The following is a 9,982-nucleotide window of genomic DNA, read 5'->3' on the forward strand; positions in this document are numbered from 1 at the left end:
ATTAACAATTTAACTGAGGGTGACAATAACAAAAACAATAAAAAAATGTTAGTGACAAAATTGAAAATTTTTGTAGTTTGGTGACAAAAACAGAAACACATTAATAGTTGGGTGACTAATGCTGTTGTTTAACCAAAATAAATTTACCCTTTTTGTGGCCCTTAATGTTTCTATGGGCTTGAACCCATTTCTTACCCGACATGTTTCCTTTTCGGCCCTAACTCGAAGATCTGATCCAGTCCATGCTTTGTTTTCCTATGTCAGTTGAAACATGAACCGCCCGACGTTTTTTTCCACTTCCAGTGTTTTACAATTACATCTGATTTGCTGAGCTGACCCCAGTCAGACATTGATCCTTCAATCCAGCTGCGACTCCAACTCTCAGAGCCCCCATGAGGAAACGAGATTTAGCTATTCTTATGCTCTCTGCTTTCGCCATATTCTTCTCTCTTCAGGTTCGTTTATTTCCTGTTTCTTCACTTCTATTCATCTCACGAACCATAAACCCTAGAAACACATGGGCTTTTTAATTCCCTTCTATATCCATTTTTTACTTCCTTCTTTGTTTTGTGTAGCACGAGGGAGATTTTTCGTTTAGAGAAGCGTGGTATCATTTATCCGATGAATACCCGATCAAATACGAAGCTGAACGTCTCCCCCCGCCTCTCGTTGCCGATCTGAATGGCGACGGAAAAAGGAAATCCTCGTCGCCACTCACGATGCCAAAATTCAGGTTATTCAATTCTTTGTAGAATTAATCAATTTATTTGTGTGGCAAGAAAAACTATTTTTTTTCTAAATTATGAATTTGATTGAATTCGGAACCTACTAGGTATTAGAGCCACACGCACGGCGTGTTGATGAAGGATTCAGTGAAGCGCCTTTGCTGGCAGAGGTGTCTTTGTTGCCTGATAAGATCAGGGTTGCTTCTGGTAGACGTCCCGTAGCCATGGCCACCGGTGTTATAGATCGAATTTATAAGTCTGGGCAACCTCAGAAACAGGTCCTGGTTGTTGTTACTTCGGGTTGGTCTGTTATGTGTTTTGACCATAATCTCACAAAGTTATGGGAGAATAATTTGCAGGTTTGTGTACTTGGGGTTTTGTATTTGATCTATTCTGTAACTTGTTCTCAAATAGTGTTTTCCTGATAGGCTTGGGTTTTTGTGGCATTCAGGAGGATTTTCCACATAATGCGCACCATAGAGAGATTGCAATTTCGATAAGTAATTACACCTTGAAGCACGGGGATTCAGGTTTAGTCATTGTTGGTGGGAGGATGGAAATGCAGCCCCATGTATGTTAAGCTAAGCTTTTGTTGTTGTTTTTGTCGTCATCGTCGTCGTTGTAGTGTCCCTTCTCCAGTTATAAGCTTAAAATCTTGCTGTACATTTCTGTTCACCAAGTCTGGGTTCTTAAAACTATTAGATTCAGATTACATAGGAACTGATTTTTTAATAACTTTTTAGCATTGCAGTGTTTAATATTACCAAGACTTGGATATATGGTTTGTGAAGTGGTTTTCTTTATGTTACTTATCTTCGGTTAATTAACAAGTTTCCTTAACATTATCAGTTATACCTAGATCCTTTTGAAGAAATTGGGATGGCAGAACGAAGTGCCGAGCAGCATAGAAGAAGTGCAAATGAAAAGGAGGTATGGATGTATCATTGTCCATCGATGTTAAACATCTGCTTGCTTATTATTATTTATGTTGGTATTCCCATGTTTATGCAAAGAGATTTAGTAAAACCCAGGCATGTTAAGTCTGCTGCTGAACAGCCCCCCATTTCACACACTTTCTTGAGTGCTTCCTTCTGTTATGTTCCATTTTTTTTCTTTTTGTTACTTTAGTCTTTTTAAACTTGTCTGTCAAATACCTAGAAGTTGTCATTCTGGCATTAACCATTTGAACCTGTCAAAGTTCAAAATGATTTCTATTATTCTCTCTATTTGAGCTCCTTGATGTTCCTGCACTTCTATGCACAAAATCCGCAGCATTAGAAATAAGTGGATGTCACTCCTAGTTTCATGATCTGAATACTGATACATTGTATCCTATATAGGCTTCTGAAAACTCTGGAACTGTGAATTTACGTCATTTTGCTTTTTATGCATTTGATGGACGAAAAGGTGGACTTCAATGGTCTAGGAAGAACGAGGTATGCTTCTTTATTTTCAGAAATATTTTTTAAAATTTTCATCATTATTTTCTGTTGTTCTCTTTGCAGTTCTGCATATCTTTCACCAAATGTTAAGCTTTTGGAGAATATAAGTGCTGCTTTATAGTTGCTGTCACCTTATTTGCAAGTTTGGTACCTTTATCAGCTATCTTCTCCTTCGCTACATGCTGATATAATCATTTTATTTTTTGGTTTAGAATATTGAAGAACATTCTTCAGATTCATCACAGCTAATTCCACAACATAACTACAAGCTTGATGTGCATGCTCTGAACACTCGTCAACCTGGTGAGGTATGCTTTAAGGCCATTTGGATTATTATATATCTCTGAAGGAGGTTATAAACTTTAAGTGCTTTGGGGAAAAAAGATACTAGTAGCTGAATCTTATTTGTTAATTGACTCGTCATAATTCAAGTAAAAATCATAGGCAGCTGGTTTTTTTCTAGCTTCACATCTGTTTTCCTGGTTACATTCATCTTTGTTTTGTGAGTCAAATTTTCAGTCAAATACGAGTCTCATTTCACCTGCTATTAAAGCACACTTGTTCTCTCATGTTTCTAGTTTTCTGTAACTTTTAACTAATCTAAGTTGTGGTTATTTGTCTAATTGCGTTGGTATGTTTATTTCTTTTAAAGCATTTCCCCTATCTAGATGATTCCCAATGCGATAATATTTTGATTTTTTTCCAATCTAGTTGAATCAATCCCAAGTATAGAATCTCTTAGACATGTGAACTGTAGTTTGAATGCAGGGAATTTAGAGAATCAATCCTTGGAGTTATGCCACATCATTGGGTAAGCTATTATTAGTACATGCTAATTATGAACTCTGTTCTTTTCATACTCAAGAATGTGAGGGATTCATGTTACATCTATCTTTTTTCTCTAGGATAGGAGAGAAGATACATTGTTGAAGTTGTCACATTTCAAGCGACATAAGAGGAAAACATTGAAAAGAGTACCTGGAAAGTCAACAACATATCCTTTTCATAAGCCTGAGGAACACCATCCTCCAGGGAAGGATGATTCAAAAAAATATCAAACTTGATTGGAAAGCTGCCAAGTATGCCGGTTCAGCAAAATCTAAGAAGGTAAGTTTTTCAATGGGATATGCGTACTTCTGTCAAACATTCATTCAGAAGTTTAGAGGAGACTATGGACATGAAGGTTTTTCAGTTATTTGGCTGGTTTCATTTTAGCTGTGATGAAATGTATCTTGTAGTTCATTGGAATGACACCTCATATGCACCTCTTTTCTTATAACTGTATGTTCTCCTTTGTTGCGACTTTTCTATGACTTCGATGCATCTAATTGCCGCCTTTTGCTGCTCCACTTAGTTGGTCTTGTACACTAGGAGACCCGACCCTGTGACAAACTTATTTACTGAAGGATATTGCTTATATTGTATGACCTCTCAGTTTCATTATCTTGTCAGTTTCTCTTTTGTGATTTCCAGATATATTCCAAACTGAATTTTCCTTGCAAGATATGTTTACCGTGTATGTTTTTAATGATTAGTTTTTTCCCTGATTCACGAAGGAAACAGTCTATGGAATTTATCTTATAAATGCCTATAATTTTCTTCTTTACTTTTTTGTTGCAGCCAATGGCTTATATTCCAACCATAACAAACTACACCCAGCTCTGGTGGGTTCCTAACGTTGTTGTGGCCCATCAAAAGGAAGGGATAGAAGCTGTTCATTTGGCATCTGGTCGAACTGTATGCAAGGTGACTGTTGACTCTCACTATGTACTTTTAAATATAATGCTTTGTGAGAATGGCTGAACTAATTTGTGTCTAAATTTCTTTCACTGTCTGTTAATATGAAATGCTACTTTTGTAACTTGAAAGTCAGCCCTGTTTTTTTTTTTTTTTTATCGAAAATCTTTTCTTGATCTAATTTTCAGCTTTAGTTATATATTTTTCTTCCCTCATGAAATATGCATTGCAATTGTCAAATGGACCTACTGTTAGCTTTAAATACAATGTATTCATGCTATATGTCAAGATTGTATATTGCTATACTGAATTGACGGATAATATTTATTGATTTCATCAGCTTCATCTTCAAGAAGAGGCCTTCATGCTGATATCAATGGAGATGGAGTCCTGGATCATGTCCAGGTGCGGGCTTCTCTTTTATTTTATTATATTACCTTGTACCAAATTGTTTTTGTTGTGCATCTCATATTTAAAAATGACTCCATTAGTACAAATGTTCTAACTACTTCTGAAGTGACCACTTATATTTGTTCTCCTCAGGCTGTTGGTGGAAATGGTGCTGAGCAGACTGTATTAGTGGATCAATGGAGGTGCTGCGACCTTGTTGGGCTGTGGCAACCTCTGGAGTACCAGTTCGAGAACAACTATTTAATGCTTCAATATGTATCATTCCCCTTTCAATTTATTCCAGCATGGAGAGTTCTACAGAGGTTTTGGTCGAAGTAGTCATGTTGCTTCTTTAGAAGTTGCAACACCCATTCTGATCCCCAGAAGTGATGGACATAGGCATCGTAAGGGAGCCATGTGATGTTATTTTCTTGACAAATCGAGGAGGTATGCTGCTGTTCTATGTCTAATGTTTTTGTAGCTCCATGGCATTGGATTGAAGATGCATGCATTTGAGTTCTGAATTCTTTTCTAAAAGAAAAAGAACAATATCTTTTTTCATTTATTTGACCTATAGATTTGAAGTTTATAAAAATGCCTTCCTAGATTTGGGTTTTTGGAATATCTAGTTAAGTACTTTATTAGCAGATCTGTCCTTATTCATGTTATGTGTGAACATGGAATGAGTGATACCTTTACTACTGTGTTTTTGGATGAGAAAGCAAATTTATCATCCGAAGGAGCAGTTAACTGGTAGGTCAAACTTTTCTAGCCCATTAGCTAGAGGACAATGAATCATACAAAAAAAAGAAAAAAGAAAAAAGAAAAAATGGAAAGAAGGCAGAGCCATTTAATCCCCAAGTTATACAAAGACTCCTATTTACAGGAAGTTTGCTTTGATTGTCCTTGCTAGTCTTATTTTGATAGCCTCCTTAATATATGCAAGATCTTGACAGAGGATTCCAGTAACCTGCCGTATATCCTGTTATTCCTCTCCCTTCTTTCCTGATAGATGTAAGCATTCCGTGTAATAGAGATGGACACACTCTATAGGTAACTCTTTCATGTGAAACTTCCCCCCCTAGTAGCCACTCCTCTGTGAAGCTGACGTAGTTGCACAAGCTCCTTGGCTGGTATTGTGCAATCTTGCAACTACCGGGTTCAGTAATTCATGTATTGTTTTATTTTGTTAGATTTTTATGTAAGCTGAAGATTTGGGAACTTAGAATGCATTAATCCTCGCAGGTAATGCATACTCTCCTGGCTTGCATGGACTGATGCTGTTTGGCAATGGCAGCTCCTGACAGATGCTACGTGGTCAAATCTTCCTTCACCTTCAGGGATGATGGAAGGCGGTATGGTGGTTCCAACATTCAAGTCGATCTCATTGCGTGTGCATGACAATCAGCAAATGATCCTTGCTGCTGGAGACCAACAGGTGTAATTATTTCTCCTGGAGGAAGTGTATTAACATCAATCGATCTTCCTGCTCCGCCCTCCCATGCCCTGATTGCGAGGACTTCTCGAATGATGGGCTCACTGACCTTATTCTCGTAACCTCAAGTGGAGTATATGGTTTTGTCCAGACACGACAACCCGGTGCCCTCTTTTTCAGCACACTGGTGGTTGCCTTTTACTTGTGATGGGAGTACTCTTTGTCACTCAACACTTAAATCAATGAAGGGTAACCTCGTGCTTCATCTGGTCCACGGTGAAAAAGCAGGTTCATTTATAGTCTTGACTACAAAGATCACCCGACAGTTGAGTGAAAGATGGCTGTATAGAAGTTACAACACTCTGGAATTCCAAGAGATCGAAGATTTTAGGCTTATAGTTCTCGACTTTGTATGATTTATGTTATGCAGATTTGGATTGAGAATGGAGGTGGATCATGTAACTTGTTTGAAGTTTAAAGAAAGTTTTACCATAAATTTTGTGAAGTCTCGATTATTTTTTTCAATTTCGATCATCTTAATTGATTGTGGTGGTATTTATTACATTCATAATAATAATAAACGCGGTGTAACTGAAAATGCATCTGCGTTGCAATTTGAATTTCTAATACACATAAATAATACAAGTAAAACGAGGAAATAAAAGAAAAAAACTCGGGCATTTGAAAACACCAGTAAAAGATAAAAAGAGCAACATTAATGAACAACCAGAAGCCAGGGTACACTGCAAAGACCTGATTAATCAATCAATACATCATCATGTCAGCAGAGGCATAAGGGTTGATGGTTTGGAAAAATCCAGATATAAACTATCATCTTGAGCTGATGATAAGGATGACAGTAGGCCGGCTGGTCAAAGTTAGTGTCATTTGGAGAACCCATTGCTGAGTTTTATGAATGAATGATTTCATTGAGAGATTGCAACTGTTGCTGAGCTCCATATCTGAGCTCTAAGAACCAAGTTTCTCGCTCAACGTTGGAGTAAAGCTGCGTGGTGACATTGATGCTTGTGAGGATTGGTTATTGTGGTTGGTGAGATCAGAAACTTGGGCCATCAGATATCAGGTGCTTTGTTTACGCATCGAGAGCGGACGTGCAGATTCCCTATTGGATAGCATTCTCTTGCGCTTCCTTTCCATCCAAAATCGGCTGAAAATCCTCCGATGAACTCGAGCTTCTCAGCGTGCTTGAACCTGAGGATGCTCCAATGCTTGAAGTAGACATAAGTAACAACAACAATTATAACAAAAAACAGAAGAACAATAACTGGCCTAGAACCCAGAAATTTATTATGCAAAGAAACTCAGATATGGAATTATTTATGAAAAATGGTGAAGAAAAGCTTGAGAAAAGAGCGGGCTATGGGGTTACAATCAGAGAGAGAGAGAGAGAGAGAGGAGAGAGAAGAGAGTTCATGAAAAACGTAGAACCAGTAAGGAAAACAACAGAGAAAGATTGAACAGATGGGTCCTGCGCTCAGAGTAGAGTTTAATCATAAACCAGAAAGGAGGATTTTCACTGAGTACGGGAGACATGATCCTCAAACATCAGGGAAAGATTGTTGAGCATATCAAAAACACCAAATAAGGGAAAAACAGGAAAGAACTATGGATATTGATTATATTAATGTAGATAAAAGAAACCAGAGATGGAAGGACGAGAGATCTAGAGAAAGAAAGGAGTTTGTTAAAAGCTAAAAGGGAAATCAAGATGAGATGAGAAGTAAAGAGGTTGATGAAGTATTTTATTTGAATTTTATAGACAGGAAAATGCCCACTGGAAATTTAAAAAGATAAAAATAGAAGTTGAAAGTATGGTCTTTTTATTAGCAAGTAGCAGTTGCAAAATTGATGTTGGCAAGCTTGCTGTTACACTGTAAACATGAATGGCTACACCAGTGTATGTTGTTAAGGGTTTTTTTTTTTTTTCTACTTCTGTCGGCTTAAGACGTGTTTCTTTGCTAGCTTGCGGTTGCAGTAAATCTTCATTTCAGGATTGCATTTATGTTGTGTTCTAACAGCTATTCAAGAATGGTGAGTAACCATAGTGCTTCCTGGGAAAAGGACATGTTTTCACGGAGTCTCTATATAAGCCGTACAAGTACATGATTCATGTCGGATTTCTGAAGATTGGTCCCCATAAAAAAATGCAGGCACTAGTGTTTTATGTTTGCCATTATTATTCTTAAATTTCAAGCTCATGGCTGGTCTGGTTTAAAGCATGTGGCTCCTGCAAAGACCAGGGTGATTATGGCGCTCTCAAACAATTTTATATTTAAGATTCTTTAACTATCTTTTGTTTACTGTGTCAGTAGCAATATATGTAATTCTTTCTTCATTCTTAATTCCTTATTTATTTAATTATTTTAAGATCAAAATCTGGATCAATGTACCACAACATTATTTTCTTTAACAATGTTGAATTGTTGGCTGGTGGCTGGTTTAGACTTTGAACTGACAATTGATTTTTCCAGAGGGAAATATAATATTATTAAGTAGTTCACACAACAGCAGATATTTGATTTAGAATCCTTTCAAACACATGCATTGCCCCGAAGGTTCCTAGTTGCTGCAAATTGAACATTGTTTATTTTACTTTTTTAGACTAAATGTGGGGCAGCTATGATTAAGTGATATATTGAAGGAACTTCAGGCCCAATATGGTTTTGACTAACCAGGGTTTAAAGCTGTGTTAACTTGATTAAGCCTTAATGCTTGAACAGGAAAGTAAAATCCAGAAATGTTTCAACCCGGGATTTATTTTTATTTCAAACCCGAATAATTACAAGGGTTAAAGACAAATGTTTTGCTCAATTGGTAAGCTCAGGTAGTAAATTCTCTATACCAATACCAATACTGTTTCTGTAAGCAAAGCTAACCAATGTGGTGTAGCACTTTTTGATCAGCCTCTGGTGGTAGTGAAGCATCTCACTCACTTCATCCCCTAATCATTTCTTCTCCATGTTTTCATCAATGTCGAGATTAATCGGGACTCGGGCTGGTGGATTGCACCTTGGATCATATAGTTTGCCATGTAAGGATGTTGGAGTGCTTCTGTGACAGTAATTCTCTTGGACGGGTCCGAAATAAGCATCCTTTGCAACAATTCTATGGCTAAGGATCGGCTTTGGAGGGTATACGAGACAAATGTGCCGTAGAGAAGGAAGTGATCATTACCTTTGGCTTTGGGTTATCAAACTGAAGATCAGCTCCTGCTGGACTTCGAGGACCCAATATTAGATTAAGCTGGTTGAGGCATCCTGTTCGGGGAAGATAGGTCTCCGACCAAGAATCTCCGCAAAGATGCATCCTACTGACCAAACATCAATGGAGGTGCCATAATTGTCGCAACAGAGTAAGAGTTCGTGGTGAGCGTACAACGGGTGAACGTACTCTGTCATGAATTGTTCATTGCTCTGCTGGTTCGAGCCAACCCAAAATCACATATCTTGAGGTCACAGTTAGCATTGATGAGAAGGTTCCCTGGCTTCAAGTCTCGATGCAGGATGTTTGCCGAGTGAAGGTACTTCAGCCCTCGTAGTAGCTATAATATAACACCAAAGGTTAGTTACAAGCTGATGAACACATTTGAAAGCAAAGGAAAATTTCCCAGTACCTGAAAAGAAATACTTGCAATGATCATTAGAAAGTGGCTGAGAAGACTTGATAATCTGAAGCAAATCGTGTCCATAAGCTCATAAACCAAGTAAACATCCTTAAAACTGGTTCTCTGAGTTGGCATCATAAAATCTTTCAAAGCAACCACGTTGTCATGTCGAATTTGTCTGAGAAGTTTCAACTCCCTCAAAGTTCTCAACGCATCAACGTGATTCAGGAACATTGCTGATCTTCTTTTAGCCACTTTCTCATTGGTTTCCCTGTTGATTGATGAGCATACAATACCGTATGATCCTCTTCCTATTGGCTTGATTGGAACATACTTTGTGTCAACCTCGAATAGGGTTTGCCACATTGTATAGTAATGCTTCCCCATTGGCTTTCACCCATTCGGTGGCTCCACCGGCATTGCCATTCCTCTGAAATTCCCACATCACCAAAATCACCATTAACAAAAAAGAAAAAGAAAAAACTTAAATGTAACCCAAAAGGTTAAAAAGAAAAAAAAGGGTTTGGAATCAATTCTTACTTGCCGCTTCCGCTTCTTTGTTTTGATTTTCACTTTTTCCCTATAATGAAAATCAGGAAACCCAACCTTTTCTGCTACCCTTTTATTT

The 9,982-nt window shown here is 37.7% G+C and overlaps 2 pseudogenes; one reads left to right on the plus strand and one right to left on the minus strand.

Moving 5' to 3' along the window:
- Positions 1–271: 271 nt before the first annotated feature.
- LOC121224676 (uncharacterized) lies at positions 272–6,009 on the plus strand (annotated as a pseudogene).
- Positions 6,010–8,695: 2,686 nt separating this feature from the next.
- LOC121224517 (mitogen-activated protein kinase 7-like) lies at positions 8,696–9,761 on the minus strand (annotated as a pseudogene).
- Positions 9,762–9,982: the final 221 nt, after the last annotated feature.

The sequence above is a fragment of the Gossypium hirsutum genome, chromosome D12, assembly GCF_007990345.1.
Source record: "Gossypium hirsutum isolate 1008001.06 chromosome D12, Gossypium_hirsutum_v2.1, whole genome shotgun sequence".
Classification (NCBI taxonomy): Eukaryota; Viridiplantae; Streptophyta; class Magnoliopsida; order Malvales; family Malvaceae; genus Gossypium; species Gossypium hirsutum.